Here is an 8,050-nt window from a genome sequence, read left to right on the forward strand (position 1 = left end):
ATGCAATGGATATTTCTTTTTGGGCACTTAGTTTCTCCTTTTGTAAGATTTGTTGGTTAAGTTCAAACGTTCAGAGAGAGCCCATCAATTCTTTTACTTTAATGGTTTCTAGATCTTTTGCCTCCTCAATTATAGTGAGTTTTGTTTGAAACATGTCAGGAAAAAATCTAACAATTTTCCTAACAAGAGTGATGTTATCCAATTAACTTTTTACCCAAAGCCAAATATTCGTTAGCAATATCAAACTATCTCCCATAAAATTCAGTGAGAGAGTTTCAGTTTCATTTTCAGTAATTCTGAGATTTTCAAATCATGTGGTTAGCATTACAAGCCTGGAGCACTTGACATCCGTAGTTCCTTCAAATTGAATTTGAAGAATTTGTCAACCCTGTTTGGTCGACTCACAAGATGAAATCAACATTGTGTATCCTTCACTAACAAAATTAAAAATAGCATGCAAAGTTTTATTATATATTACAACTTGAAAATTTATCTTCCACATCAGTCAATTCAAGTTCAGATTTTATCTTTGTTCTATCAAACGCAACATCTATTTCAACAAGTTAAGACCAGCAAGTTAAGATTGATCTACAGACTTTTCGTCTTGAAATTTTATAAAAGCCTTCATCCCTACTTTCCAGTAGAGATAGTTATAGTCATTCTGTAATGGAGGATGGGTTATGGAACCTGAACCCCCTTCTACAAAGAAATTCATATGACACGGTACAAGACAAATGGAATATCACAAGATCGCACTAAGAGTTTAGTAACCAGCTCTAACACCAAATGAAATTCCAATTTATACAATTACTAAGTCATTAAACAAACACAACTTAAATATCTGTGGAAGTGACTTTAAATTGTTTGTGCAAATTGTGAATCTACGGGAGCAGCTTTGAGAGTTGTCTGATCAGATTATCAAAACAGTAATAAAATGTGCAAAATTTAAATTAACACATAAGATTTTTACATGGCTTTACGTTCATCTTCAAGAGCTGGCTTGAGTATTCTATGAATCGTGGGAACTTGCTTTAGTGGTTGCTGATGATTAATAGGTGTTCTGCAAGCGGTATGGGTGCAGCGGTTCGAATGGTTATTGGGGTAACTGGCAGAGGTGGATTGGTAACAGAGGCTACTTTAACGTATTGAGTTAGTCGCCCATTTTGCATGAGTTTTTGGATCTGTCTGTACAAACTTTTACACACGACTATTGTGTGGCCGTGATCTTTATAAAAGATGCAATATATACTTTTTGTCTCTTCTGTTAGTTGGGGACTAAATTTTGAATGGGGTCCGCCAAATTTGGCGATCTTTATTTTCTTTATAGATTTTTTTTTAGGAGTGTTGAACTCAAAATCTGAATAGCGCGGCGGTCCGTCTCCGTTCTTGGATCTTTTGGAGTCCTTTTATTGGATAAAATTGGTTGACTTCCACTTGTCCTTTTCGATTGGTGGAGAAGGGTTATTGACAGATAGGACTGAAATCACTGCCAGCTTCTTCTGTGCGTGTTCTCATGCTTCTAGGACGCGAAAGACTCCTCCAACTCTGATTTGCATGTCATTGAGGTTGTATGGTGGGGTCATAGTGAGGTTCTCGTACAACAGCATATCAACTTGCACATGCTTTTGATGAACAAATTGGCAGCGATGACAGTGTCAATTTTCTGTACTAAATCGATAATAGGTTGAAGGTATGCTTTTGGATGTTCATTCTCACCTTTCTCAATGTGATATAGATCTCCCATAGTTTTAATTAGGTGTTTCTCAGTCGACGTTGTATAGTTGCAAGACTGCTTTCTAAAATCGCCAAAGCCATTGATAAAACATTGGCTATAGTTTTCTGAACCATGAAAGCGCATGACTAGGGAACGTAGTGGAAAAGACCTTGTAGTGAATGGCCTCATTATTGAATTTTAGGGACATTTTTCGTTGAAATTGAAAGATATGATCCAAGGGATCACCTTTCTCGTTGAAGGCCGACCGACAGTGTTGGTATGACGAAGTCTTTGGGCTTTGGCTCTTGCACGATCTAGTCTGTAAATGGAGTCTTGTCAGCTCTCCTTATAACTAGATTTGCGATGTCCATCTAATAGGAGGACCTCCCTTTTGAGAACTTTTGCAAGACTTCTTTCATCATCCCTTTTTTCCAACCTTCCGGGAGTGGGTTTCCCTGGTGGGTGTAATCTTTGTACTGCTCATGATTCTTGAAAGCATTTCTATCTTCATTCTCGGCACTTTCAGTTGGAGACGTTTAATGGCGTGTAGTATCACAATCTTGATGTTGTCGTTGACAACCTTGTTGGCAATGATCCTAATTTGCAGCGACATTAAGCTCGACTTGTCAAACATGTTGCACTCTCACGTGAATACATTCACTGGTGGCATGATCGTAAGGAAGCTCATTTAGATCAAGATCATTGTCATCATTTTCTAGAACTTAGACAGGTGCTGGCGCTATTGCTGGAGGAGGAATTTAGTTCTTCAATTCTGCGTTTTCTTTTCGAAGATTCACTAGTTCGACTTCCATCTTTTCTTGGGTTTATTTTAAGCTTTGATTTACTTCTTCAGAATGTTGTTGTGACGCTTCCATTAGCTTGCACATCCAATCCAACTATTCGTTGATGTCAGGCGTGTTAGTCAATGTCAGGACAGTGTTTATTTTTGGAGCCATGACTTCTTGTCCTTCTTCAAGTCGCATAGTTACCAGGTTGGAGTTGTTGGTGATTGTTTCTCGAAACTTTATTGTGAATTTCCCACAAACGGTGCCAATTTTTTATGTTGAAATTTTTCGTTGGGGTAATCTTGGAAATTGATCTTTCTTCTCTAGTCACTTTGCCTCACTTCTCTTATTGGAATCTTGAATCTTCGAGATGAACAACGCATTTGAGGGCTACCTGTAAGAAAACTCTCCGATGCTTAAGTCAGAAGAGTGTTTGTTCAAGCAGAGTAACAAAGTAAGAAACACTACAACAATTTTTAGTATATATTACATTAAAAAATAGCATATATTTAGAAATGCTATTAATGGTGGGTGATTAAAAACACACAGATTATTTTGGCGCCATATGAATAAACCTCGGGCGCCAAATGAAATTTTTTTTTTGAGTCCCAAATTTTAATCCCTAAATCTACACTCTCGTCTCCGTCTCTCAGCCTCACGAAGTCTCCCTCTCTCAGCCTCACGAAGTCTCCGTCTCTCAGCATCTCTCAGCCTCACGAAGCCTCATGAAGTCTCCGTCTCTCAGCCTCGTCTCGTCTCTCCGCCTCACGAAGTCTTCTCAACTCATCTCTGCCTCACGAAGACATGCTCCAGAGTAGAGCTCTTTCTCCACCTCACGAAGTCACGCTCCAGAGTGGAGCTTCCTAATCTCCAACTCAGTAACTCTCTCTAATCTCCAACTCATCCCTTACCCTAATCTCTAAGGTTAAATCCTAATAACCCTTTACGCCTCCTCTCTCACACTCAGTAACTCTCTCTCGTTCTATCTTTCTCTCTTAGCTACTCTCTCGTTCAATCCTTCTTTCCTTCTCTCTGTTTGTTGCATGTGTGTAACAAGGTGATGGGGGCCACAACTTGGGTCGTATGACAAGGAGGCTCGACTCGTGGGTCTATGGCGTGGCTCGCTCGTGGGTGTGACGGTGCTTGCGGCGGTGGGTCTACGACATGGCTCGACTGGTCTATCTTCCATCAGGTCTCAATCTTCCATCTCTATATTTCCTTTTGTTTATCAAGAAAATTCTTGGGGAAATTGGTTGTTTTGCAAGTTTGTACATTATTTTTTAATTATTTACAGGGTGTTACAATACTTTAGTAGTCTAATCCAAATTCTACATCCCAAAATCAGATACGATTTGGGGTTTGTAGATTCAAGTTGTTTCCGTGTCTATGTGAAAGTCAGATATGATTTGGGGTTTGGGATTTGAATATTGAGGTTGCTCATGGGTATTTCATTATGCTTACACTCCCTTGAATTCGTTCTCAATGTAAAGTGGCTAGAAAATCTGTATAAGAAGATATATTGTCATCTGATTATGTTTATTTTTGTATGCACACCCATGTTAACATTATTAATTTATTCATTAAAAAAAATTGGTGACATACCAAACCAGAAATCTATCAAACCAGAAATCTATGTCACGTTATAGTCAGTTTGTCCCAAACCAGATGATGCCAATTAACTGAGTTCTGTACTGGACATAAATGCTCATATCCTTGTTTAATTTGGTATTTCTCCGATACAAATTTCTGAGTGTCTAAAGTCTGAGTCTGTTTTCCAGTACCAGCATGTTTTGCTTATTATTTATTGAAAAGAAGATGCTATCTTATATGAATTTATTTTTTGGCTTTCTTTTTAATAAAATGTTTTACTTGTTAATACTTAATTGCCCTTTCTTCTGATTCTGTTAATGTTCATGTCATATCAGAGAACTCTGTGTTTAAGTTTGAGATATAGGCACCATTATTACTAGAGAAAATTCTTATTGGGCAAGTTTGATCTTAAAGTTGGATTTTACTTTTATTTATTTTATAATTTTTATAATCTTAAAGTTGGATTATGTAACTCACCTTTAAGTTTTAAAAATTACAAGAACTTCATCTTAAAACTAAATCCACCTCTAAGTTAAAATATGTTAAAAAATTAGAGTAAGCTAATCTCAACAGTCCGGCTGTCTTCACCTTTCTGTGTCCTCACTGTAAGGTTGTCCCAAAGCTTCACTGCAGTTATTTGCTGTTTTGGGGGAGCTTTGACCTTTGACTGTAAGTAAATCTCTCTCTTTCTCTCTGTATATATAATATATATACGTATATATATGACACTACTAGTACCCTTAAGATGAACTAGAATGAGAAATAACTTAAACCCTTAATTTCATTGCTAAATTTTTCCTTAGTATATGTAAGATTTCTATGAATTTTAGAAGCTGCAATTCATCACGTAATAGTTTGTTTACACCTCATGGTTATTTTCAATAGCATTATTCTAGTAATTTAGTTGTTTTCCATATGGTTATATTCCAGTGGCATTGTATTAGCTATTATAAATTCATTGTTACTTTTTATATTTATTTTTTCATCTTGAATTCTTTGCCTCGCATAGAATTGGAACCATATGTTTGAAATTTAGAGTACTGTGGCCACTTGTTTGCTGTTCTATGAACACTGTTAACTCCATATATGCTAGCTAATTCTGTATGCAAAATTGATTTTGGGCTGTCTTCCAGTGGAGAAACTCAGGTCAATACTTTGTCTCTAGAGGCTGTAAATATAACCATTCCACTATATTTTTTTACCAGTTATTATTTTTTGTTTTTAGTTTCCCTTTATTTGAAAATAAATAGCAACTTAAGCTATGAAACTGTTTTTTTTAACAGAATATAGATTACTCTCTGTCATTTTAGATTTTTCTCTTAGAAATCCAAGTCTCTCATCTTTTTTTTTTTCTGCAATTTTGGGTAAAATCTGAATCTTTCTATTTTATTTCAATCTCTTGCCCTAACTTCTCTCTATTCAACTCTATTTCAGATTTTGTTTTTAGAAATTGGAAAATGTTGTTGAGCCGTGGGGTAAGCTCTTTCTTCCTTGGCTTTCATTCATTAGAGTTGGTGTTTGATTTTTTTGGGGTTATTTCAGTTTTACTTGAACAAATATACTTATCTTATCAATTTATTTAGTTCTTACTTCAACAAACAGCTTTAATACAAGTAAATGATTTATGGGTTGTTGGGGATTAGTTGGATGATTTATATATACATACATGTGTGTTCTTAGCTTCAGGTTGAGCATTTTTCTTAAATAGTCACTGTTTGTTCTTTTTTGGAATCAAAATCCCTACTATATATCTTAATAAGTATGGATGAATCTCAATGAGTCATATTTATATAATTATTTTTGCATCTTATGTATGCTCATTCCCATATATTGATTTGTTCAGGCACTAATTGAAGTTGTTAAAAATCATGTGTCAAGTTTTTATTTATTTTTTTGATGAAAAAAGGAATATATTGCACCAAAACAAACAAATACAACCAGTTCAAAACCAACTCAAAAGGCTAACAGATTATAGACATTTAATAAGAGCAGCTAGAGAACAATTCTGCCTTAGGACTTTTTGACTCAGCCTACCATTCAATCTATACTTCACAGCCTGCTTAATCAACCTCACTATATACAAAGGAGTATAGGAACAGACAGAAAAAATGCAAGAGTTCCTATTAAACCACACACCATAAACTGCAGCAGCCAAAACAGCAATAGAAAAGCTGTGCAGAAAACTCTTAGGCTTCCTATCTAACCACTCTTTCCAGCCAACATACTGAAGAGGCCAAATTCCAGAACCCAGCCACCCTTTGAGCAGAGCCCAAACTTGCTGGGAAAACCAGCAATCAAAGAAATGGTGCTGATACGATTCCTCCACCCGCTCACAGACTGGGCACAACATAGAAGCAATAGAAACTTGGCACCTCACTAAGTCTTGCACTTTTGAAATATGGGGTTAATCTCACTTTAATCTCATTGTAGGTGGATTTACTTTTGGCTGCTTATGGCTGCTGATTTACATATCAGATGTGTGCGTGTGTCCCTGGAATCTATCACTTCTTTTATCTAGGAGGTATGTTTTTCAACCTGATTTGAGTATCTCTGTTTTGGTAGGGTGTTTTCATAAATCCAGCCTTCATTGAGCCATTTGGACTTACTTTAATTGAGGTGATTATTTTTAACTTTGGTTTCAGATATTGATTAATGTGAAGTCCAACATGATCTCTTTTATTTATTCTACAAAAGGGAAATAAATTACTAATACAGAAATAAAAAAGTTAAATAATGCAATTTGGTGGTGCTACTGTTTTGTGTTCTCATTAACAGTTGCAAAACATTTTTTTTATTAATCCAGACTTATTTTTTTGTCTCTGTTACAGGTTATTACTCTTGAGGATGTAATAAAGGGAATTAAGGTATAAAATTGCTTGAACTCTTATTTATTATGGCAACTTTCCTTAACCAAATTTCTATGGTCTATTATTGTTGTAGATCATGAGGGAGACTTTGATATATTTGTCACATCTTGATCACGAGGACACGGAAAAGCTGGTATGGGTTTATGGAAAATAAAGTAGTAAATGTATTGAAATATTTTTCATGTTTTCTATTTGTACCAAAGTTAGTACAAGCTTGTGTTAGCTATAGTTTTTATTTATATTTATGTCTAATAATATTTCTGTTATGATGTGACCTATTTTGAGTGGAAATTTCTTTCAAGTCATGTGGCTACAGCTTGGGGGCTGCTGATAGTGAATAGTTTGAGGAAAAATATGAGTGGGGAATTTCTTTTATTGGCCATTCAATTGAAATTATTTTCTGCATGTATAATTATAATGGAACACCTTGTTTCTATCTTGTCAGACACTTGCAGAGAAAATATGCCATTTGATTGTGTTATATATTATTTTCATTATAATTTCTATCTTATGCTGTCTATTCTTCTTGTATGATGCATATGCTAAAGAAGCTAAGCAAAAAATTAAGTGGCGAGGATTGGAATTGGAACAACTTAAACACATTATGTTGGGCAATAGGGTCTATATCTGGTTCGATGATGGAAGAACAGGTACATTTTTAACTTACCTTATAAATGTTATTTCTACTCATTTTCTATTTGTGGTCACTGCTTATACTTTCTAATTCAACTATAAACTCATCATTTACTTCTCGAGATATTGTCTACGTCCCACCTCCCTAGTTGTGATAATAGTTTACTTGGCATTTCTGTTTTGACTACAAAAAAATGTTTATTCTGATCAAAGATAGTCACATGTGTAAATTTGAGTAAATTTGAGAACTATGAGAAACATGGTTGGAGGTATACAACCAGTACTTTTTTGAAATCTTGTACATAATCCTCCTCTCTTTCTACAGGTATGTTGTTGGACAGTACCCGAGGTTTCTAAGAGCTCACTGGAAGTTCCTAAAAACTGTTGTGAACAAATTGTTTGAGTTCATGCATGAGACACATCCTGGTGTTCAGGTTTTTGTTCTGTTGTTGTTTTCTTGT

The 8,050-nt window shown here is 35.5% G+C and overlaps 1 long non-coding RNA gene across 1 annotated transcript; it reads left to right on the top strand.

The window, feature by feature from the left end:
- The first annotated feature begins 6,585 nt into the window (after positions 1-6,585).
- LOC133783423 (uncharacterized) lies at positions 6,586-7,194 on the top strand. The gene is made up of 3 exons (XR_009870886.1): positions 6,586-6,705; positions 6,918-6,953; positions 7,030-7,194. It is a non-coding gene; the product is annotated as an uncharacterized LOC133783423 (long non-coding RNA).
- Positions 7,195-8,050: the final 856 nt, after the last annotated feature.

The sequence above is a fragment of the Humulus lupulus genome, chromosome 6 (genome assembly GCF_963169125.1).
Source record: "Humulus lupulus chromosome 6, drHumLupu1.1, whole genome shotgun sequence".
NCBI classification, from domain to species: Eukaryota; Viridiplantae; Streptophyta; class Magnoliopsida; order Rosales; family Cannabaceae; genus Humulus; species Humulus lupulus.